The 25,434-nt window shown below is 37.3% G+C and overlaps 1 protein-coding gene across 11 annotated transcripts in view; it reads right to left on the reverse strand.

Moving 5' to 3' along the window:
- Positions 1–25,434, reverse strand: part of FHIP1A (FHF complex subunit HOOK interacting protein 1A) — a 288,042-nt gene that overhangs the window by 197,349 nt on the left and 65,259 nt on the right. For 8 of the 11 annotated variants that reach the window (XR_013532857.1, XM_054253606.2, XM_035294448.3 and 5 more), the window contains exon 2: positions 12,373–12,498. The gene's annotated coding sequence lies outside the window, so the exon portion shown is untranslated. Of the gene's footprint in view, positions 1–12,372; positions 12,499–19,236; positions 19,359–25,434 lie in introns of all 11 variants that reach the window. The other 3 variants (XM_078366393.1, XM_078366394.1, XM_054253603.2) reach the window with 1 other exon arrangement.

Below are 25,434 nucleotides of genomic sequence, written 5' to 3' on the forward strand. Positions count from 1 at the left end.
AGAGGACTCATATTCAGTAAATGGTGCCAGCATAACTGGCTAGCCATATGCAGAAGATTGAAGCCGGACTCCTTTTTTACACCATATACAAAAATCAAGTCAAAGTGAATTAAAGACTTAAATGTAAAACCTAAAACTATAAAAACCCTGAAACATAACCTAGGAAACACCATTCTGGATATAGGCCCTGGCAAAGATTTCATGGCAAAGGCACCAAAAGCAATTGCAACAAAAACAAAAATTGACAAGTGAGACCTAATTTCTGCACAGCAAAAGAAACCATCAACAGAGTAAATAGACAAGCTACAGAATGGAAGAAAATATTCGCAAACTATGCATCCAAGAAAGATCTAATATCCAGAATCTAGAAGGAGCTTTTTGGATGAGTTTTTAGGGTTTTCTAGATATTGGATCATATCATCAGCAAACAGTGACAGTTTGACTTCCTCTTTACCAATTTGGATGCCCTTTATTTCTCTTGTCTGATGGCTCTGGTTAAGAATTCCAGTACTATGTTGAATAGAAGTGGTAAAAGTGGACTTCCTTGTCTTGTTCCAGTTCTCATGAGGAATGCTTTCAACTATTCCCCATTCAGTATAATGTTGGTGGTGGGTTTGTTATAGATGGCTTTTATTACCTTAAAGTATGTCCCTTCAATGTTGATTTTGCTGAGGGTTTTAATCATAAAGCAATGCTGGATTTTATCAAATACATTTTCTGCATCTATTGAGATGATCATATAATTTTTGTTTTTAATTCTTTTTATGTGGTGTATCACATTTATTAACTTTTGTATGTTAAACCAATTCTGTCTCACTGGTATAAAATCCATTTGATCATGGTGTATTATCTTTTGGTATGCTGTTGGATTCAGTTAGCTAGTATTTTGTTGAAGATTTTTGCATCTTTGTTAATCAGGAATATTGGTCTGTAGTTTTCTTTTTTTCTTCTTTTCTTTTTTGGTTGTGGTGGTGGTGGTGGTTGTTGTCGTTGTTGTTGTTATGTCCTTTCCTGGTTTTGCTATTAGGGAATATTGGCTTCACAGAATGATTTAGGAAGGATTCCCTTTTTCTCTGTTGGAATCATTTCAGTAGGATTGGTAGCAATTCTTCTTTGAATGTCTAATAGAATTCTGCTATAAATCCATCTGTTCCTGGACGTTTTTTGTTGTCAATTTTTTTTATTACTGTTTTACTCTTACTACTTCTTATCAGTCTGTTCAGAGTTTCTATTTCCTCCTGGTTTAATATAGAGGATTGTGTATTTCCAGGAATTTATCCATCTCCTCTAGGTTTTCTAGTCTGTAGCCATAAAGGTGTTCATAGCAGCCTTGAATAATCTCTTGTATTTCTGTGGTATCAGTTGTACTATCTCCCATTTCATTTCATATTGAGCTTATCTGGATCTTCTTTCTTCTTTTCTTGGTTAATCTAACTAATGATCTACCAATTTTGTTTATCTTTTCAAATAACCAACTTTTGTTTCATTTATCTTTTGCCGTTTTGAGTTTGATCAGTTTCATTTCGTTCTGCTCCAATCTTCGTTATTTCTTTTCTGCTGGGTTTGGGTTTGGTTTGTTCTTATTTCTCTAGTTCCTCGTGGTAACCTTAAATTATCTATTTGTGCTCTTTCAGACTTCTTGATGTTGACACTTAGTGCTATGAACTTTCCTCCTAGCATTGTTTTTGCTGCATCCCAGAGGTTTTGATCCGTGTGTCACTATTATCATTCAGTTCAAAGAATTTGTTAATGTCCATGTTGATTTCATTGTTGACCCAAAGATCATTCAGGAGCAGATTATTTAATTTCGGTGAATTTGTATAGTGTTGAGGGTTCCTTTTGGAATTAATTTCCAATTTTATTCCACTGTGGTCTGAGAGAGGAGTACTTCATATAATTTCAATTTTCTTTTTTTCTTTTTTTTTTTAGACGATGTCTTGCTTTGTAGCCCAGGGTGGAATGCAATGGCACGATCTCGGCTCACTGCAACCTCCACTTCCCAGACTCAGGCGATTCTCCTACCTCAGCCTCCAGCATAAGTGGGATTACACGTGTGCGCCACCACGCCTGACTAATTTTTGTATCTTTAGTAGAGACGGCGTTTCACCACGTTGGTCAGGTTGGTCTTGAACCCCTGACCCATGATCCACCCACCTTGACCTCCCAAAGTGCTGGGATTACAGGCATGAACCACCATACCCACCCTTTTTGTTTTGTTTTGCTTTGGTTTTGAGATGGAATCTCGCTCTGTCACCCAGGCTGGAGGACAAAGGCACCATCTCGGCTCACTGCAACCTCCACCACCCAGGTTCAAACAATTCTCCTGTCTCAACCTCCTGAGTTGCTGGGAATACAGGTGCACACCACCATGCTCAGCTAATTTTTATATTTTTAGTAGAGATGGGTTTCACCATATTGGTCAGGCTGCTCTCAAATTCCTGACCTCAGGTGATCCACCCACCTCGGCCTCCCAGCACAGCCTCCCAAAGTGCTGGGATTTCAGCCATGAGCCACCATGCTTATTGACACTTGTTTTGTGGCCTATCATATGGTCTATCTTGGAGAATGTTCCATGGGCTGATGAAAAGAATGTGTATTCTGTAGTTGTTGGATGGAATGTTCTGTAAATACCTGTTAAGTCTATTTGTTCTAGGGTATAGTTTAATACCACTGTTTTTCTGTTGATTTTCTCTCTTGATGACCTGTCTAGTGCTGTCAGTGGAATACTGAAGTCCCTCACTATTATTGTGTTGCCATCTATCTCATTTCCTAGGTCTAGTAGTAATTGTTTTATACATTTGGGAGCTCCCGTGTTAGGTGCATATATATTTAAGATTGTGATCTTTTCATGCCGGACTAATTCTTTTATCATTATATAATGCTTCCCTTTGTCTTTTTAAATTGCTGTTCCTTTAAAGTCTGCTTTGTCTAATTTAAGAATAGCTACTTCTGCTTGCTTTTGGTTTCTCTGTTTCTATTTGAATATCTTTTTCTCTCCCTTTACCTTAAATTTATGTAAGTTCTTATGTGTTAGGTGAGTCTCTTGACAGTAGATACTTGGTTGGTGCTTTTTTTTTTTTTTTTTTGAGATAGAGTCTTACTCTGTCACCCAGGCTGCAATGCAGTGGCGTGATCTCAGCCTTCTGAGTAGTAGTTAGGATTACAGGTGCACACCACCACACCTGGCCAATTTTTGTAATTTTAGTAGAGACAGGGTTTCACCATGTTGGTCAGGCTGGTATTGAACTCCTGATCTCGTGATCCACCCACCTCGACCTCCCAGAGTGCTAGATGCTGGGATTACAGGCATGAGCCACTGCGCCCAGTCAGTGGATTTCTATCCATTCTGCCATTCTGCATCTTTTAAGTGAAGCATTTAGGCCATTTACAATCAACATTAGTATTGAGATGTAAGGTACTATTCTACTCATTATGCTAGTTGTTGCCTGAATACCTGTGTTTTCATTGTGTTATTGTTTTATAGGTCCTGTGAGATTTATGCTTTTAGGAGGCTCTACTTTGGTGTATTTTGAGGCTTTGCTTCAAGATTTAGAAATCCTTTTAGCATTTTTTGTAGTGCTGGCTTGGCACTGGGGAGTTGTCTCAACATTTGTCTGAAAACGACTTTATCTCTCCTTCATTTATGAAGCTTATTTTCACTGGATACAAAATTCTTGGCTGATAATTATTCTGTTTAAGGAAGTTAAAGATAGGACCCCAATCCCTTCTGGTTTATAGGGTTTCTGATGAGAAATCTGTTAATCTGATAGGTTTTCCTTTATAGGTTATCTGATGCTTTTGCCTCACAGCTCTTAAGATTCTTTCCTTTGACTGGACTTTAGATAACCTAATGACTATGTGCCTAGGTGATGATCTTTCTGCAATGAATTTCCCAGATGTTCTTTCAGCTTCTTGTATTTGAATGTCTGGATCTCTAGAAGGACCAGGGAAGCTTTCCTTGATTATTCCCTCAAATAAGTTTTCCAAACTTTTAGATTTCTCTTCTTCCTTAGGAATACCAATTATTATGTTTGGTCATTTAACGTAATCTCAAATTTCCTGGAAACTGTTCATTTTTAAAAATTCTTTTTCTTAGTCTTTGTTAATTCAAAACCCTTAGCTTCAAGCTCTAAAGCTCTTTCTTCTATTTGTTAGATTATATTATTGACACTTTCCAGTGTATCTTTGCATTTCTCTAAGTGTGTCTTTCACTTCCAGAAGTTGTGATTGTCTTTTCTTTATGATATCTATTTCTCTGGAGACTTCTTCATATCCTGTATTATTTCTAGAATTTCTTTAAGTTGGTTTTCACCTTTCTCTGGTGCCTCCTTGAGTAGCTTAATAATCAACCTTCTGAATTCTTTATGTAACAATTCAAAGATTTCTTCTTGGTTTGGATCCATGGCTGGAGAGCTTGTGATCTTTTGGGGATATTACAGAACCTTGTTCTGTTATATAACCAGAATTCCTTTTCTGGTTCCTTCTCATTTGGGTAGACTGCTTCAGTGGAAAGATCTGGAACTCAAGAGCTGCCATTCAGATGTAATTGTCCCACAGAGTGATCCCTTGATATGGTATTCTCCCCCTTCCCCTAGATATGAGGCTTCCTGAGAGCCAGACTGCAGTGATTGTTATTGGTTTTCTGGGTCTAGCCACCCAGTAGGGCTACCAGGTTCTGGGCTGGTGCTGGGGAATGTCTGTAAAGAGTCCTGTGATGTGATCCATCTTCAGGTCTCCAGCACCTGCTCTGGTGGAAGTGGGAGGGAAGTGAAGTGAACTCTGGGAGTCCTTGGTTTTAGTTTTGTTTAGTGCATTGGTTTTCTCAAATGCTGTATATGCTAGCTGTGAAGCTGTCACATAAATAGACTCAGGACCTCTGGTTAGCCAGGGTGTTGCAGGCGGTAGAATTAACTGTGGTTTTCTCCTTCTTTGGAGCAGGGTTCTGTTATGAGTTGCTGTAATAACTTGAGGTGGTTGGCCTCCAGTCAGGAGGTAGCACTTGCAAGAGAGCACCTGCTATAGTAGTAGAATGGGGATACAGTCTTGCCCTTCATAGGACAGGATAAATACTAGGGTTTCTCAGGTGATGAGTGGGACCATAGAACTCCCAAGAGTTTGTGTCTTTTGGCCTTGGCTACCAGGATGGGTAGAGAAAAACTATCAGGTGGGGACAGGGTTAGGGGGGTCTGAACTCAGACTCTCCTTGGGTGGAACTAACTGTGGCCACTGTGGGGGATGGAGGGTGGTTCTCAGGGTAATGTAGTTATGTTCCCAGGGGGATTATGACTGCCTCGGGTACACCATACAGGTTATCAAGGAAGAGGGGCAAAAGTCAGTAGTGACAGATCTCACCCAGCTCCCAGCAAGCCCAGTCTCACTCCTGTCATGCCCCCATAACAGCACTGAGTTTCTATCCAGTAACTGGTAAGTACAGCTGAGGTCTTACCCCAGGCTATAAACCTCCCTGCTGAGAAAGTGAGCAGGGCTCTCAGGCCTCACCCCTCCCCACCTGCCCACTCCTTTGGCTGCAGCTTCTGCACTCATATTTGTACTTCCTGTTCACCCCCCAACCCTAGATTTTACTTAGGAAAATTTGTGCTCAGTTAAAATTATTACAAAGTTCATCTAGGAGTTTCCTTCACTCTATGGCCCCTCCCCAGTTCTGCTGGCTGCCTTCCCTTCCCCAAAGATCCCCGTGAGATAAGGCCAGGAATGGCTTCCCTGAACTCAAGCTGGGGACCTGGAGTGCCTACAGGGCTCTTCCCACTGCTGCTTCTACTTTTATATTCACTCAGCTCCCTAAATCCATTTCAGTTATAGGTAAGGTTAAATCCTCCTCCTGTGACCTAGATTTTTAGGATTTTCAGGTTCCCAGTGGGATGTGGATTCAGAGGCAGATGTTTCCTCCTCTCATACCTTGGGAACTCAGTTTTTCAGCTGTCACGCAGAGTTTGCAGCGGTAAGCTACTTCTTTCAAAGGGTATGTGAATTCTTTTGGTTTTCCTGGTATGTTCCTGTGGTGGTTCTTGGAGCAAAAGTTCACAGTGTGAGTCTCTACATGCTGTTCTGTCTAAATGAGAGCTGTCTGTTAATACTGTCTCTTATCTGCCATTTTCCCACTCTCTCTCCACTAGCTAGAGTTATTTTACAAAGACAGGAAACATGTAGAATTGGGAGAAATCAGTTGGCTCATTTAAATATTAATTTGTCCTTTCATATAATCAATATTAAATACTTACGTTGGGTGATAGACACACAGAAATAAATAAGATACAGCTCACGGTCTAAAAGAGGTAACTGAACAAACAACTAAAACAGTTTGATGAGTCAGATAAAGGAAAAGAATGGGAAACTATGGCAGCATTTGCAATCCCATTATTGGGTATATACCTAAAAGAAATTAAGTTGTTCTGCCAAAAAGACACATGCACTCACATGCTAATCACAGCACTATTCACAATACTAAAGATGGAATCACCCTAGGGGCTCACCAACAGTGGATTGGATAAAGAAAATGTGGTATATGTACATGATGGAATATTGTGCAGCCATTTATAAAGAATGAAATGACATCCTTTGCAAGAACATGGATGGAGCTGGAGGTCATTATCCTAAAAGAATTAATGCAAGAACAGAAAACCGAATACCATACATTCTCATTTATAAGTGGGAGCTAAATATTGTATACACAGGGACAAAAAGAAGGAAACAACAGACACTGGAGACTATTAGAAGACAGAAGGAGCGGGGAAAAGAGCTCAAAAATTACCTATTGGGTACTATGCTCACTACCTAGATGAGGGGATCATTCATACCCCAAATCTCAGCATCACACATGTAACAAACCTGCACATGTGGATAAATGAGAAGCATTGCCCACAATGGATGACTGATTGTGGAGGAGCTACTGGTGAATGCAGAGGAGTGGCATGATCAGAATACACTGGGCATAATATAAAGAAATGAATGGAAAGAAGATACCAATTATAGTAGTTGAGAAGAGAGATGACAAAGGCCTGGACCAGAACCCTTACAATGGAATGCAGAGAAATAGAAGTGTAGAGATTTAATAGGTGAACTCAAGAGTCTCAAGCAGATATGCAGAGGGGAAGAGAATGAAGTAAAGGATAATCCTAGATTTCTGGCTTGAGCTACTGAAAAAGAAAGGCATGAAAGCACAGTAATTAGAACTACATGCTGTAGAACCAGACAGCCTGGCTTGAATTCCATCTCTACTAATTAATACTTTTGTGACCTTGAGATAATTTCTTAATTTCTATGTGGTTCGGTTTCCTTATCTGTACAATGAGAAAAATAATAGAATCTATCTCAAAGGATTTTGTAAGGAATTACATGAAAGCTCTTAGTGTCTGCCACACAGGAAGCACCTGATAAATGTTAGCTACATTTGGCTGATGGCTGACGGTGATGCCATTCACCAATACAGGGAATATGAAAGAAGGCACAGATTTCAGGTGCGAAGAACAATGAGTTCAATGCCAGACATGATAACCTGACCTGACTGTGGGACACTGAGTAGGCAGCTGATATGGGGCTAAAGCTTAGGAGAGAGTTGTGGGATCAGATGCTACTTTATAAGGGGATGCTAAAGTGATATCTGAGGAAGTTCCTAGACAACATGAAAAAGCAGGCCCCAAGGGAAGAACATGTGGGTGAGATGTGGAAGGAAGAAAAAAGCTTAGAAAATTCCTAAATCCAAGGGATAGACAGCGTTAAAAATGATTGAAAAGAAGAGGAATACTTGCAAACAATACTTCTAATAAAGAAGTACTATAAAAACTAAAGAAAAAAACAAAAATATAAATGGCATTGAGATAAGGAAAACATGCCATCATCCACAGGGAACAGGCTTAGAGACAAGAAATAAAGGGCAGGGACAAAAAGATACATCTCAATAAAAAGTGGCATCCCCTAGAATAGTGCTTTAAAGTTTACTATTTGAAAGAACTACCTAGAATAACTACATAATGAAATCTCCAAGTTTATAAGGGCCAAAGGCTCTTTTCCTTACCAAGGAGGAGAAGCCCCAGAAAAATATTACATAGTAGGCAAGAAAACATTGGGGCTTTTTCATTTTGTTTTGTTTGAAATGGAGTTTTGCTCTTGTTGCCCAGGCTGGAGTGCAGTGGTGTGGTCTTGACTCACTGCAACCTCCGCCTCCAAGGTTCCAGTGATTTTCCTGCCTCAGCCTCCCGAGTAGCTGGGATTGCAGGTGCCTGCCACCATGCCCATCTAATTTCTGTATTTTTAGTAAAGATGGGGTTTCACCATGTTGGCCAGGCTGGTCTTGAACTCCTGACCTTAAGTGATCTACACGCCTCGGCCTCCCAAAGTGCTGGGATTACAGGCGTGAGCCACCACACCTGGCAAGAAAATATTTTTCAAGGCAAGAAATCAGAACATAATCTGGCTTCAGCAAAAAATAATCCAAACTGCATTTTGCAAATAAATTTCTGGCCCCAAGTTTTCAGTTACTAAACCCAAAGAGCCATTTTAAAACACATCAATTTTGGGCTTGAAGAAAGTGAGAGACAATGATTTAATCCATATTATAGATACGATAATTATTTTGGAGAGCTTGTTGAGATGCACATAAACTCAGTTATCCAAGACCTCCTGAATCAAAATCTCTTGGTATGAAGTCAGGAAAAATCATCTGCTTCTTGAGATGTTTAAAACAAGCTCACCAGATGATTCATGTGCACACAGTTTGAGAACCCCTAATCTATCTGCTCAAGAGACCAAGGACAAGAAATAATAAATGGCTTGCACACAGCGCATATCAGAATCACTTAGATCAGGGGTCCCCAACCTCCAGGACCTGGATTGGTACCAGTCTGTGCCCTGTTAGGAACCAAACCACAAAGCAGGAGGTGAGCAACAGGTGAGCATTACTTCCTGAGCTCCACCTCCTGTCAGATCAGTGGTGGCATTAGATTCTCATAGGATCTCAAACCTTATCGTGAAGTGCACATGTGAGGATTTAGATTGCGCACTCTTTACAAGAATATAATTGACGCCTGATGATCTGAGGCAGAACAGTTTCATTCTCAAGCCACCCCATCCCCATCACTTATGGAAAAATTGTCTTCCACAAAACCAGTCCCTGGTGCCAATAAAGTTGGAGACCGCTGACCTACAGGGTTTGTTAAATATAAATTTCAGCCAGGCACTGTGGCCCACACCTGTTATCCCAACACTTTGGAACGCTAAAACAGGCAGATTGCTTGAACCCAGGAGATCAAGAAGGCAGGGCAACAAGATGAAACCCATCTCTACAAAAAATACAAAAATTAGCCAGGCATAGTGGCATGTGCCTGTCATCCCAGCTACTCAGGAAGCTGAGGTGGGAGGATCGTTCAGTGAGCCAAGAACATGCCACTGCACTCTAGTCTGGGCAACCAAAGTGAAAAAAACAACAATAACAACTCTGAGCTCCACCCTCCGAGTTTCTGATTTGGCCCAAGAATTTACATTTCCTACAAGTTCCCAGGTGAAGTTTGCACTGTTCATCTGAGGACCGCACTTTGAGAACCTCTAGTCTCGACTAGAGTTGTTAGAGACTTCTCCCTGAGTACATCAGTGTGGCGCTACATACATACTTAAAGCCCAAGACAAAGGTATTTCAGAAAATGGTGTTAAAAATGAAATGGAAAACATGACCAAACTTAAATTATATATATTTATTTTAGGTCATTCTGGTCAATTAGAACAGATTTTAAAAAAACTGGAAACGATCCAAACTATGCTAGAAATAAATTATAAGGGCCACAGAATATGTGAAGAGACAAAAATAGATGAATAAATTTAAAAGACTAAATTTACAAAAGAAAGTAGAGATAGATTATAACTTAAAAATCAATAAAAAAAGATATGTGCAAAATGAACAAATTTCAGATTTAGCATTATGTAGGTGGTTTGATTATTTGACTCTTAAGTCACTTTTTAGGTATCTTTTTGCATTATTTACTAAAACAGTTTTTAGGCTAAATTTTTATTCAAAACCATTTTTGAAAATGGCTTCCCACCAGCTCCACACAAAGCCAAGGAAGCCACAGGGAAACATTCTTTACTCACCATCCCAATTCTGCATGACTCAGATATTCCCAGCATTACATTAGAAAGGACAGCCTTCTAATGGTGTCATAACTGCTATTCTTTTCTCATGTAGACAATTCTTAACCCTGAAATAGCATATTCAAATAACAATTCTCTCAAAACAGCTCAAAATATCTGTAATTGTCTTTATCTACCTGCTATTTGTCTCACTGCTCTGAGAACACATCCAAAATTCATAACAGATGAATTCTACTGACAGCCACTCCTCAGGACTATCATACACATTTTGCATCATACTGTCTTCAAGCTTTCAGAGTCCATCTTCAAATCCATTTTCCACTTGTGCTCCTTGTTACACTACCTTTAGTATCCACCATCATTTCCTCAGAAGAAAACAATACACCAAAGTGTTGGATCCTTTCATTATCCAAGTCAGTCCTACAACCACTTTAGCTGTTCCCTCTACCTTTTTAGTATCCTTGCCAGGCCTTCCCCTTCACACATATTTGCTTTTGTACTCTTTACACCCCACTCCCAACAGTCTCCTGCACAACCCAAAATAACCTCACATCTAAGGCAACAATATTTGGTTTCTGAGCTTTTCGAAACCAGTATAAATATCATTCTATCACACATGCCACTTTCTAGAGCTAAGAGGCAAAAACATGTTCCAAACAACTTCTGTTGCACAGACAGGTGAATGGTTGTAAATAACTATAGATTTTTCCCAGGATTCATGAGTGGCTAATTCTTTATCATAACAATGTTGATTCTGCTTAGGACGTTGAAATTAAAGCTCCCTAAAACATTAGAGGATCTCTCATTGGTTGGAGTTAACTGGGAAAAGCCCTGTAACAGAGGACACACACACACATTACAACCTTAAGACCAAAACTCAGAGTTCATCAGTCAAATCTCAAGTTTAAGAAGTCATTATCCAACAAATGACTAACACAAAACTTAAACACAGACTCAATGCCTATTAACAATTATTAAATCTTAGCCTAAAATGAGCTCCAAATTTATGCAATAACACTTTGTTCCTAAAATATCTTAATTAGAAACAGGACTTCATGGGAATTCCTACATGGACATAAAACAGCTATTTATGATCATCAGCTTTTCTTTTCCTTATTTTAAACTGTGTCTAAAATGACAGGACTTGGAAGAGTAGAGGAAAGGGGAGGTTAGGGAGAGAGTTGTTAAAGGATACAAAATTACAGCTAAATAGTTAACTATAGTCATCCTACCATGGTATAGAACAGGAGAACTTAATCCTCCTATCTAGCTGTAATTTTGGATTCTTTAACAAATCTTTCCCCAACCCTCCCTTCCCCCTACTCTTCCCAGAAAAGCATACAATCATAAATAGCTGTTTTGTGTCTACACAATAACTACACTAAATTTTTTAAAGTACAAAGATCATAGGTAGAGGTCCGATTTTACTGGATCAGGTTGTCAATCTCTGTTGACATTCACTTGCAAAACGCAGATTTCCAAGTCCTGCCCCTACTATTTTGATTCTGATTTTGATACATTAGTTTCAGGCCTACTAATATGAAATTTTTAATGTGTATTTTTAACAAGCATTCTAGTAATACCTTGGGATATACTGCAAAACACTCCCCTCAAGAAGCTCATTTATAAGAGACAAATTAGAAAGCCTCAGAAGTATATCTAATAAGGAAGTTTCTGATTAACATAGGAACTCTACTACAATACTGACAGATTGACTGATTGATTTTAGTAAGAAAGAATATCGACATTTATACAGTCAAATAAACAGTATGTGCCTCTGTAAATTATGTAGCCTGATCAATTATTTTAACACTACCATTGCTTGAAACTCAGAGTCACTTCTCAGAATTTATTTTCAATGCAATGTATGAGTCTTCAAATTACAAAAAGAAAAACTGGTTTCCTTATGTTATTGCTCCTTCTGGGTTTTGATCAAAATTCGAGAACCCCAGGTATGATCATCACCCAAGCTCTAAATGAGTTAAGACTTTTCCTAAATATATCCTTACAAGGTTGAGATTTTCCCCCAGAGAAAACAGAACGCTTAAAAGAATGCTACCAGAGGATCAAGATGCAATTCTTAAGACAAGACTTTTTTAAATGCTTTGCATAGAGAATACAATATAGCCTCTCCATAAGACTACTTTAAACAAGATAATGTTCACTTGGATGTGTAAGTTCAAGTAGACTTGCTTTTAAAAAAAAAAGTATAACATATTATTGAGCATTACTGAACACATGTCAATCAATAATAATGAGAAAAGAAGACATTACCTGGGGCTGCTGTCTTCAATAGCCTACTGCTGGGTTGTATTTGCTCACTTCACTCTTCAGAGGAATGGAAAAGATTTCTCTAGTATTTGGCTCTGCTGGAAACCCCTAGAAGAAGACTTTAAAAATCTGTGGAGAGAAATAAAAATAATAATTAATAAACTGCAAAATTCAATCTGAGTATCCCTATTTTTTCTCCTCTCCCATTTACCACTACATGTTGTACACTGAGTGGGTTCTCCCAGTGTGCATTTGTCGTCATCATAAAAAATAAATAAGCAAAAGCAAATGTTTATTTAGAAATCTGAATGCTAGCCAAAAATGAGAAGCTCCTGCTGGGTAACAGAAAATAGAAAAGGATTCTTCCAACTTATAAGAGATGGCAAACAATTATATGCTTCTTTTAGGAGTGAAAAAAAGTATGAAAGTAAATCCACATCCATGGGTCAACAGCATTACATTAAGTTAATAATGATAATATAATATAAAATAGCAAAGAAAAGAGCACAAATAACTTTTATAAACAATTTCCAAAAACGCGCAATATTCCCAAATATTTCCAGGTAACTCTAACCTATCAATCTAGATACTGACAATTGAAAGTTCAGGTTTTTGCAATCCAATGGGCAAAGTCTACTTTGGTCTTAGACACACATCTCCTATCATCAGGCCTAAGTGGTCTTAGACACACATCTCCTATCATCAGGCCTAAGTGGTCTTAGATACACATCTCCTATCATCAGGTCTAACTGTCATCATAACACAAATGTGTGGCTTAATGCCTACTGTGCAACCAGGAAATCATGAGCTTGAAGAGAAGCGGGCTAGGAAATTATCCCACCTGGGAGAAACACAGAGAACAAAACCTAGAGGTGTCCAGGACAGCAATAAAAAGATCTAGAGAGACTAACACTTAGCAGTTAGGTAGAAGCTAACATAAATACTAAACAAAACCACAAGAAGCCACTATTAAACATCACAATAAATAGAAGCCAGAGAAAATGGCCAAGAAAGCACATTTTTTAAGGAAACAATAAATACTATACTTAAATTTAAAACATGGAAACAGGCTGCTCTGCCTATGGAGTAGCCACTCTTTTATTCCTTTACTGTCTTAATAAACTTGCCTTCACTTTACTCTATGGATTCACCCCATATTTTTTCTCTCATAGGTGCAAGAACCCTCTCTTAGGGTTTTAAAAAAAATAAAAAATAAACATAGAAACTATTTAAATGCCAATAACAGAGGAAGTCAAGTAAATTTGCCACAACTACATAATTTACTTAATCACAATTCTGTCAGCCATTAAAAACTTTTCATTCCACAATGTGTATATATAAATATACTTCAAAACATCAAACCATGATAAATACATACAATTTTATGTCAATTTTTTTTTCTTTTAAGACAGAGGCTTGCTCTGTTGTCAGGCTGGATGGTAGTGGCGTGATCTTGGCTCACTGCAATCTCTGCCTCCCAGGTTCAAGCAATTCCCATGCCTCAGCCTTCCCAGTAGCTGGGAGCTAAAGCCACTCACCACCATGCCTGGCTAATTTTTTTGTATTTTTATATTTTAGTAGAGTTGGGATTTCGCCATGTTGGCTGGGATAGTCTTGATCTCCTGACCGTAATCCGCCCACCTCGGCCTCCCAAAGTGCTGGGATTATAGGTGTAAGCCACCTCACCAAGATAACTTTTTGTCAATTTTTAAAGTAATTTTAAAATTAAAAAGAAGGATGTTATGAGTTATAATAAAATGGGAAAATGTAGTTTATAATACAAAGTGGAAAGAAAAAGCAGAGTATAATGTTGTAATTACCTATGATCACAACTACTTATGCAAAAGAAAAAAACAAGATGCAATTTCTTCTGATATAGTTATAAATATTAGGTTAAATAGTTCTCATCTTTAGATGGGTTGAGGGGAGCAATTCAAGTTGGTCCTGTACAACAAATATGTCTTTTCAAAATCTCTACACAGCCAGGATTTCTCAAGCCCCAAAAGGTAAGCCATTCATTCATATAATAATTTTTTTGCAATAGTCCAATATAATAAAAGATGGCCCTAGAATACTCTACAAAAGTTGTTCCCACCCGAGAACTATTAGTTTCACCTCATAACCAAATCTCTGGGCTTTAATCATAAGAGGTTTTACAAGTAACAGAATTCTACTTCTTCCATATCCCACATGAACGGTTTTATCATCACGAGCTGGAGAGATACAGACTCTTTTACCTCCTCTTAAGAAATACAGATTGCTGCCAGATGCTTTTCAGGTGATTTCAAGCCTTTTCTCCTCTTGCAACTTGTGAATTATGAAAGGGCATCCCTAATTCATGAGAAATAGTTCTCCCATCTCAGTGTCCATTATCATATATCCTCCTCTTACACTCTACAATTTTAGGCATTTGCACACATATGCTTTTACTTAGGTAATAAGGCATTGCTGAGTATCAGTTAAGGGCTTTACTAAGAACCACTGTTACATTTTACCATCATGATTCCGCCAGCAGCAACGCTTCGGGACTTCAAAGGAAGCCGAGTCCTTTGACAGTAATGCACAGAATGACATCGAAAGCAAGGTTAAATGGAATTCAAGTAAATTGAAAGAAGTCTCTTAAAATTCACTGGTTCTTGATAATTCTCTTGCTTGTCATCTCATTTAAAAACAAAATATGTCTTCTGCTTAAAAGGGGGAAGTTGGCAGTTAACAATTCAGTCACACTCAAATCTCTCCCCAGGCAAATGCTTTTCTTCTAACAAAACATTCTACCCCCACATAGTAAAATCAAATTCAGGCTCACAGTCCTTCTGTGTAATAGCTATATCACATCCCTAATTTCAACAGAGGAACAAAATATAAAGCTCATTTCCAGATGGCACAAATTCAGTGAATTTAGACCTCTACTATGTCAAGTTCAGAAATATGCTAATGGACAGAGTACACAAAAGTACAGTAAAACCACCAAATGAACACTTTGTTGGGGTGGGGAGAGAGAATATCTACATCATGGATTTCTCCATACATCAGAGAAACAAATGGGCCTGGGGAGCACTTTTATACAGGAGGTGTGGATTATCCATTGTATTAATTGATCTGTAATAAAATCAAATGCTTTCCTGGAGGATAATTAACCAACCAATCAATAAAGAGAGAAGTTTCAAACAATTAGACAAGTTTTCAAATACATGAAGCTTACTATGAGCTAATCATTGAAAGATTTCATTCTCAAAAAGGACTGAACTGGGAGAGTAATACAATATATTCACATGTGAAAACTCGCATAGTAGAACAAAACATTCTACACAGGTCCACAAACTTCACTGGTTCCATTAAGCACACTAATAATAACTTAAAGTCTTAAAATGGATGGACCCATACGGATCACTTAAATTCATTCCCTGAGTTTTACAGAGGATAAAACTGAAGCACAGGGAGGATGAGTGACCTGTTCAAAATTAAGCTGTGGTAAAAGACAAAGACAGAAGCCATGTCTTCTAACTCCCACAGTAGTACTGTCTTCTCCATATTAAGCTCACAGTTCCTCAACAATCTACCCATTAAGTTGATTTCATTCCTTCTCTCAACAGCAAACCTTCTAAAGCTCTGGGAAAAGTTGAACCAAAAGAGGCGTCAAACTTCAATTTCCACTCATTAATTACATAGAATTATTTTTTACCCAAGAAACTCAGTGTAATTTTACCCAAGAAACTCAGATGACTTTCGGAGTGTCTCAACCACAAAACAAATTCTTGAATTGGAGCATATCACAAGGAAAGGAAAAGGAAGCAGGCAGAGACCACAAGTATCTTAGAAATACACCAAGAATACTGATTTTGGGAGGCTGCAGTGGGCGGCACCTGAGGTCAGGAGTTCAAAACCAACCTGGCCAACATGGCAATCCTGTCTCTACTAAAATACAAAAATTAGCCAAGTGTTGTGGTGGGTGCCTGTAATCCTAGCTATTTGGGAGGCTGAGGCAGGAGAATTGCTTGAACTCAGGAGGCAGAGGTTACAGTGAGCCGAGATGGTGCCACTGCACTCCAGCCTGGGTGACAGAGTGAGACTCCATCTCAAAAAAAAAAAAAAATTAATAATGATTAATAATGAAGGTGAACAAAACCAAATTCTACTATTAAAGAGATGCTTCCCAATGTGACAACTACTCCTAAGGTGTTTTTTTAAATAGTCATTGTTTAAGGTTCTATAATTAAATAAATTTGGGAAAATGCCACATTCTAAATGTACCTCTTGAATATTTACAAAGCACATTATGTGTATTAAGACTCTAAGAAGGCCTTGTAGAAAAGAAGCCTGCTGAGTTTTGTTTAGCCCAATATTATTTGATATCTTTGGTTTGTAAGCTAGTATTGATAATCTCCAAGAAACATACTTCATGAAGTATACACAGCGTTCTTGATGAAAAACCTAGTCTGACACTCATTAAGCAGTCTGACTCTCATATGAGATAGCCTTCCTCTTCCAGACTCAGCTGTTAAAAATCAACTCGTGAGGTAAAGGTACCTTGTTTTTACAATGAAAATCACCACCACCACTAGCAAATAATAAGTGCTAAGAGCAAAGCATGTGCTACATGCAGATTTTTTTTGAAAAGAGGCTAGGCATGTCTTTAGCCACCAAGTTCTCTTTCCCAAAAGTTGTATTTTTTCATACATAAACAAAACATCTCGTATATATCTTTTTTTTTTTACACAAAAACATATTACACTGTTTTATACCCTGCACTTTTCAGCAAACAACATGCACTGGCAATATTTCCAAATTGGTACATAAACAGAATTCACTGGTGTGAATTTTTATGACCGCACATTTTCAAGTGTACAGCTGTAACACAATGTATTTATTCAGTATCCCATTATGAACATTAGGTTGTTCCCAACCTTTAGCCATTATAAACACTACTACAATGAGTATCTTTGTACATAAATCATTTTCTCATGCATGTAATACGTATGTATAGTATATGCAGAATTCATTCATAGTGTGTATGAATGTACATATGTCTAGAACTGTGTTTTTGTATCTAGGATAAATTTCTAAAATTGAAATTCCTAGATAAAGGAATATGCAGTTTTTCATATTATAGATTTTGCCAAATTGCCCACTAAACAGACTAATGTTTTGCGCCCATACTCTCTACAGAATAGGTTATAGGACTTCATAACCTTTGTCCATCTAACAGTGATAAATGGTACCTCGGTGTAGTTGCAATATATCTGTGATAATGGGTAAAGTGAAGCATCTTTCCATATATTTAAAAGCCAGTTATTTCCCTTCTATTAGACTATTTGTATCCTTTATCCATTTTTCTTCTGGGTTGTTGGACTTTTTCTCATAGATTTTTAGAAGCTTTTTATTAAGAAAATTAGTCCCTTCATTATTTGAGAAGCAAATATTTTCCCCAATTTTCTTGTTCCTTGAAGCATGCAGAAGCTTTTCAGGTTTTTTAAAAAAATGTAATCAAATATATCAATCTCTTCTTTTATGACTTCTCAGTTTTCTGTCTTACTTAGAAGGGCCGTATGTATGTACTCCAAAATTATAAAATAATTTCTCCATGTTATTCTATAATCTAGTTTATGTTTTAAATTTCTGTTTATCATAGATTGGTTTTTGTCTTAACATTTGAGATACTGCTGCAAATAGTACTTTTCCCCCCAGACAGCTACCTGGTTATCCTTCCACTATTTATGGAACTAAGCAACTTTCCCAACTAATTTGAAATACCACCTTTATTGTATCTATGCTAAATATGGTATCTGAGAATACCAATGTTTCAATTATTGTAACCTTACTAAGCTAGATTTATTCTCTTTTTCAGAATTGTCCTATTTGTGCTTGTTTACTTTTCCAAATGACCACAGAATTAGCTTGTTTACGGCCCCCAAAAATCTTGTTATTTTTACTGGAATTACATAAATAATTCATGGAGAATTGTCATCTTCACATTTAAGAATATGTTGGACCTTTCCATTTTTTACATCTTTTTTTATATTTCAGGAGCATTTTTAAATGCCTTCACATACAGCATACATATTATTTTCTTAAGTTTATTCTTTTCTTTAAATATATATTTTATTGCCTTTTAGGTTCTGGGATGCATGTAAATTACATGCAGGATTGTTGCATAGGTACATACATGGCAATGTGGTTTGCTGCCTCCATCCCCAACACCTATATCTGGCAATTTCTTAAGTTTATTCTTAGGTATTTCATCTTTTTTATGCTAATGGCCTTCTTCCCCAATATATCTTCTAACTGGTTATTGTTAGCATATATGAAAGTTACAAATGTTGACACATTACTTTGGCATCCAGGCACATTTTTAGATTATCATATTCTTTGTAATTGGTTTTTCATTTTATTTTCTTGGATATTCGAGTCATATATTCTCATTATTTGCAAACAGCAGTCATTTACCTCCTTTCTGATTTTTATACCTTGATAACTTCATTTTTTTCTCTCATCCAGCAGCATTGGTTTATGATTCCAAACACCATTAATAATGAGTGAAAACAGTACACATGCTTATTTTGGTTCTGATGTTAATGGAAATATTCTCAAATTTCCTATTTAGGCTCAGATAGTTTTGGGTTCTGATGAACATACTTTACTTTGCTAAAAGTATTTTCCTATTATATTTTAAGGAGTTTTTTTTTTTAAATCAACAATAGGGCTAGGCGCAGTGACTCACAACTGTAATCCCAGCACTTTGGGAGGCTGAGGTGAGAGGATTTCTTAAGGCCAGGAGTTCAAGACCAGCCTGGGCAATATAGCAAGACTTCATGTCTATTAAAAAAAAAAATGAAATAAAAAAAATTAGCCAGGCGTGGTGGTACATACCTGTAATCCCAGTTATTCAGTAGGATGAGATGGGAAGATTGTTTGAGCCCAAGAGTTCAAGGCTGCAGTGAGCCATGACTGTGCCACTGTGCTCCAGCCTGGCTGGGCAACAAAGTGAAACCCTGTCTCAAAAAAAAAAAAAAAAAAAAGAAAGAAAAAACCAATAATAGAGATTAAATGTTATAAAATGCCTTTTCTATAAAAAATAATCAGATGACTTTTTCTATTTATATTTAATAAGATGATGAACCATTTTTGCATTCCCAAAATAAATCTCAAATTGTTATCGTTTCGTATTATTTTAATATGTATGAAGTACGTGTTGAGTATGTTATTTCCGAAGCAGCCCTACAAGCTGGGTATTACTACCATCCTGCTCTGCCCCTGCCTCACTGGCTTCTCCTCTCTCTGACACACCATGCTTGCTCTCACCTCAGGAATGTGCAATGCCTGTCAGGTCTGCTGTTCCCTGGAGCCTCTGTCCCCAGATATATCCTCATATATCATCCCCCTCTTCATTTGTGTCTCTGCTTACATATGACCTATTTACAGAGGCCTTTCCTGTCTACCCCACGTGAAATAGAAATCGCCTTCCAATCTTGTCTCTACCCCGATGCTGTTTCATTTTGTTTGTAGCAATTGTCATCATCTCATATATATTCACATGTGTTAAACACATGAACTGGTTAATTTCTTTATTTTTTTACATTCCATTTCTCCATGAATTGAAGTCCTATGACGGCAGAGATTTTTTTTTTCTGATTTGCCCACTGCTCACTTCCCAGCACCAAGAGTGGGCCTGGCACATGGTAAGTACTTAATATTTATTGAATGTATGAATGAACAAATGAATGAATGGATACCCATTTTATACATAAGAAAATTGAGGCTTACAGAAATTAAATAACTAAAATCACACAGAAGCACAGCTGAGACTAAAATCCCAGTCTAACTTTCAATTCCTGACCCTTAACCATTAAAACAAATGACAGGTGACTTTAGGCCATTGAAAATGCTCATATAAACTTATGAATTCTAAAGCACAAGCTAATAACACCATTGATTGCAAGTCTGAGAAAACTTGTATAGACAGTCCCTGTATAAGGTAAGCAAAAGAATCAGAGGATGGCCTCCAAATAATTTCTTAGGCATTATGGGAATTATACTATTAGCTTTCCTATTGACACCCATGAGCCTTACAGCAAGCATCATGAAACTGTGACCTTCATCCACACATGCCGTTGTAGATCCAAAAGATAAAACTGGATGCTTCAGCACCAAATGGCCAATAAACAAGTTTATTACTGGCATGGGCAGACACACATACTAAAAGAACCATTTCCCAGGAGACTAACCATATTATGATCAGTACAGACACTAAGGATTTGGCTTTAAACAAACTATTTCCTTTTCCCAAGCCGAAGAATCTTTCATGATTTCAACAAGCAAGTTGAAATACTCAGGTATTCTTAATGTTCTTTTCCTCCTCTATTACTGGGATGCTTTCTTTCCTTGAGACAAATTCAAGCTAAAAACAAAATTACACAAATCTCCATTTCTGACACTAAACAGTACAGTATCTTTATTTATTTTTTTTTGTAGAATTTAATCAAACCCTGTATTTTAGAACCGTGGGGCTGATCCAATATTGCAGTGTGTCACATTTAATTCCACCAATGTAAAGCATAATGAGCAAAGATTGAGGTAGTGAGGCATAACTAAATGTTTTGAACCTATGAATTTCAAAAGCAAGGCCCATTTGTGTTATTTCTAAACAGTAAATAAAATCATTTTCCAACATTTCACTATCAAATTACAGTAATTTTTCCACCAGCACACACTTCAGGAAAGCCACAAAAGGACTTTTCCCACATTCTGTTATTGCTCATAACCTTTTAAATACTTCTCCTCATTGGCTTCTATTCAAAGGTAAATGGAAAGCAGTAAAATTTATGGAAAATATATTCAACTGCTTAAAATACATTAACCAAAAAAAAAAAATTTTAGAGCTGTACTATGAGTTGTGAAATTGCATTGCCTTCACTTACCTTTCAGTTTCATTGGTAGGTAACAAAACTGACAGACTGGTCAAGTTCAAAACATCACCTATATAGAGCCTGACTTTTCCATCTCAAATTCTCACCTTGGTCAAGGTCAGAGTAAACACCTGTCCTTCACATTTTTACAAAACATCACTTAGAATGCTACAAATATAAGCTTTCATACCAGGGGGGAAGCAAATTCCAGGACACTGGAAATATTTCCACTCTCTTAAACCAGTCTGTTGATTATTCCCTTAACTTTCTCAGTTGTCAAGATGGTGAAAGGAGGAAAAGGATCTTTCTGTATAACTGTAAAGTATAACCAGTAAGTTTGCCCTTTAAGCTTTTCACATATAGAGAGGTAAAATAAAACTGAAGTCTAAAGTTTAAAATTTAGCTATGAAAATTATATTCTAGCACTAGACAAAAATCTTGCAAGATTTTAATAAAATAAGATTATCAAAGTCAAATTTTACATATCATGGGCCAAGCAAGAGACATCAAAAACGCTTAAGTAACATTTTAAAGATACTATATTTTATAAAGTTAAGAAGAAAAATGACAATTGTGCCAGTTCAGAAATGCCTTAGAGTAGGGAAAGGAAGGAACATTAACTATTAATAAAGCTAGAGTCCTAAAATAAATTTTTTAAAAAGACTAGCACTGAGAAAAAACTCACCTTAATAAAACTCAGCTTAATACAGGAAAGTAGTTTATTCATCTTGCATAATACTATTTCATTTTATTTAGTCCTTTCTCTAAGGATTCTAAAGATCTTTATGAACATTATTCAGCTAATTTACTGGAAAAGGCACTGATTGCTATTACATTTATAAACATGCAAGAGATAACAGCAACAACAACAACAACACAAAAAAAAAAACAGAGAAAGATAACATTTCAGGAAACCTCAAAGCAAAGAAGACGGTAAGTAGAACCTTTTCTGGCTTGGGTTTTTTGGAAGGGAGAAAGGTGAAACGTACAATAAAAACAAATATGTGCAATGTTAAGACTGGCTTAAGAAAGCAAAGCAGATTTGGAGTTTACTATGCAACAGTCTTGCCACAGACTTGAAGGCAAAATAGCTTGGTATAAACCTAGTCTACATTTCAACATCCAAAAATCACTTTTTTATAAGAAATCCTAAATGTGCTGCATGTTTTATGATCCCAACAAATACACTAACTTCAGGCATCACCACTTACATTATTTCTGCCCTTTGAATGTTAGAAGCAAAAGACGTTCAGAAGCACCAAGTGGCTGACAAAATTCTAACTTTCATATGAAATCCCTATCAGAGTAAACATTAAGACAATGAAGTAGTTGCTCAAAAAAAAAAAAAAAAAGGTACGGCAAGAGGAAAAGATTCCACTATTCAGAGGCAGGCTCAAAGAGGAAAGTGTAATAAATATCCTTGGCAATCCCAGGGCACCTTGTAATATGTCTCTATTATATTTGTTTACACGTTTTTATCCCCGCAGGAGGCTGTGATCTCCTTGAAGGCAAGGACTTGGTTTTATGGCACCCAGCCTATGAGCCATTGAAGTCAAAAAAATGAACCAAGTATTGAGTCAATTAACTTTTCTTAAATTTTCTTGACCAAAAATACTCATAGTGTTTGTGTTATGTGAATTTTATCCCACATTTTTCAAAGTACAGAAAAAAAATCATGGTCTGAATACACGTTAAAAGCCAACTGAAAGGAAAAGAGTCTTTTTATGTTAATAGGCCAAAGCTATTTTGAAATCGGATCGTAAGTCAATAGACTCTAATTTAATGGTAATATGTTTTTTCAATAAACAATAAGTCCCCTAATCGCACATGTATTTCTTAACCCTACATATGTCCAGTGTCCGCCCAGACAAATGAGTATACAACCACGAAACACCCATCAAGCTATGGCTTCTCACAATTCACAATTGCAAAAATGTGGAATCAACCCAAATACCCATCAATCAATGAGAAGATAAAAATAACTGTGATATATATACCATGGAATACTACACAGCCATAAAAAGAAATGAATGAATGGCATTCACAGCAACCTGGATGAGACTGGAGAATATTATTCTAAGTGAAGTAATCCAGGAATGGAAAAACAAATATTGTACGTTCTCATTCATCAATGGGAGCTAAGCTATGAGGATGCAAAGACGTAAGAGTGACACAATGGACTCTGGGGACGCAGGGGGAGTGGGTGAGGCATAAAAGATTACAAATTGGGTGCAGTATTGTTCAGGTGATGGGCGCACCAAAACCTCACAGATCACCACTAAAGAACTTGGTCATGTAACCAAACACCACCTGTTGCCCAATAATCTATGGGGGGAAAAAGAGAAAAAAAAATCTCCCATGTGTTTACCATATTGTGGACTAATAAACACTTCTAAAAAGATCTCAGATTAAAAATTACGGGCTGGACACAGTGGCTCACACCTGTAATCCCAGCACTTTGGGAGGCCGAGGAGGGCAGATCACAAGGTTAAGAGATGGAGACCATCCTGGCTAACATGGTGAAACCCGGCCTCTACTAAAAATACAAAAAAAAATTAGCCAGGCATGGCACACACCTGTAGTCCCAGTTACTCAGAAGGCTGAGGCATGAAAATCACTTGAACCCAGGAGGGAAAAGTTGCGGTGAGCCAAGATCTCGCAACTGCACTCCAGCCTGGGCAACGGAGCAAGACTCCATCTTTAAATAAATAAATAAAGCCGGACATAGTGGCACACATCTGTAGTCCCAGCTTCTCAGGAGGCTGAATCAAGAGAATTGCTTGAACTCGGAAGGTGGAGGTTGCAGTGAGCCAAGATTGAGCCACTGCACTCCAGCCTGGGTGACAGAGCAAGACTCCATCTCAAAACAAAAAGGAAAAAGAAAAAAATATGGAACACAAGCAACAAATAAAAATTAGAATATAAATTTTTCAAAAGTTATGGCTTCTAATTCTGCTGACTGGCATGCTGTTGAAACTATAATTTACCTTCCTTATTTAGATGTAAACAGATTCCATAATACTAGGTTCCACCATAGGAAGAAGAGATTCAGAGTGCTGTTTTGGTAGCTTTTTCTTAATAGAAAAAAAATATGCTAAAGTTAAAAAAAAAAAAGTGAACAATTCCAAGAGAAATACAGAGCTAAAAGGAACTTTAGGGAAATGGAGGGAACTGCTTTGCTTCAGGCTCCTTCCTATCCTCAAATCTTGAATCTATTATGCTTCCAAGAAACGTAAAGATCACCACACAGGTCGGAGGACTGATGGGTAAATGGCCTGGAGTTCCTGAACCAAGCACTTGTCCCTCATCTGCATGAGTTCATTGATCTCCAGATACTAAGATTCCCCTCAGACTTAAACATCAAAGAATCTCATTCAAGTAAAAATGTGATCTTTGGCATTGTGCGCCAATGTTGAAAGATCCAGTCCACGCCAGCCAGCATTGTAGGCAATTAGCTAACATCATGCCTACTGTCTCTGCCCCACAAATTGAATTCCTGGAGCAAAAATACTGTAAGGCCACAGAACAAAGAAAGGAAAATAAAAACTTTAGTAGAAAGATGCAAAGAAAAAGATATTATTATTATTGATAAACCCAGTCTAAACTCATAATACTGACATCAATGACTAGAATACAGAGCTTCCACATGATCTGTCAGTTTTCCCTAGATAGACTGCAAGATGGCAGGTCTCTTTTCTTGATTCTCACATTATTATACAAACCCTAAAATTAATACCGATATGTTGTGTGTCCCCATGAAACTGTCTAAGTAACATTAATATGCATATTCCTTATAAAAAGATGAAGTCATTTGTTCAAAGTTCACTGTCACAATCAAACCTCTAATTTGGCAGCAGAAAGAAAAACTACCCACACTCCACTAGTATCTTTTCTACCTATCCGATTTCAGGGAACTGAAATAAATGATCGAGACCTTTTCAGTGACCCCACTGAAGTAAAAGAGGAATTCAAGTCTGAACAAGAATATTTATAAGAAGTTTTCTAAGCACAAATATTCCTTTTGGAAAATACTTGGGCCCCAAGCCTCAACACAAACACCTTTTCTATGACAGCCTGCCTTAACACACAGCATCTCTTTATCAACTAACTCATAGATACAACACATTTGCAAAGTAAAAATAAATTAAATATCTATATAAAC

This window comes from Callithrix jacchus, chromosome 3 (assembly GCF_049354715.1).
Source record: "Callithrix jacchus isolate 240 chromosome 3, calJac240_pri, whole genome shotgun sequence".
Classification (NCBI taxonomy): Eukaryota; Metazoa; Chordata; class Mammalia; order Primates; family Cebidae; genus Callithrix; species Callithrix jacchus.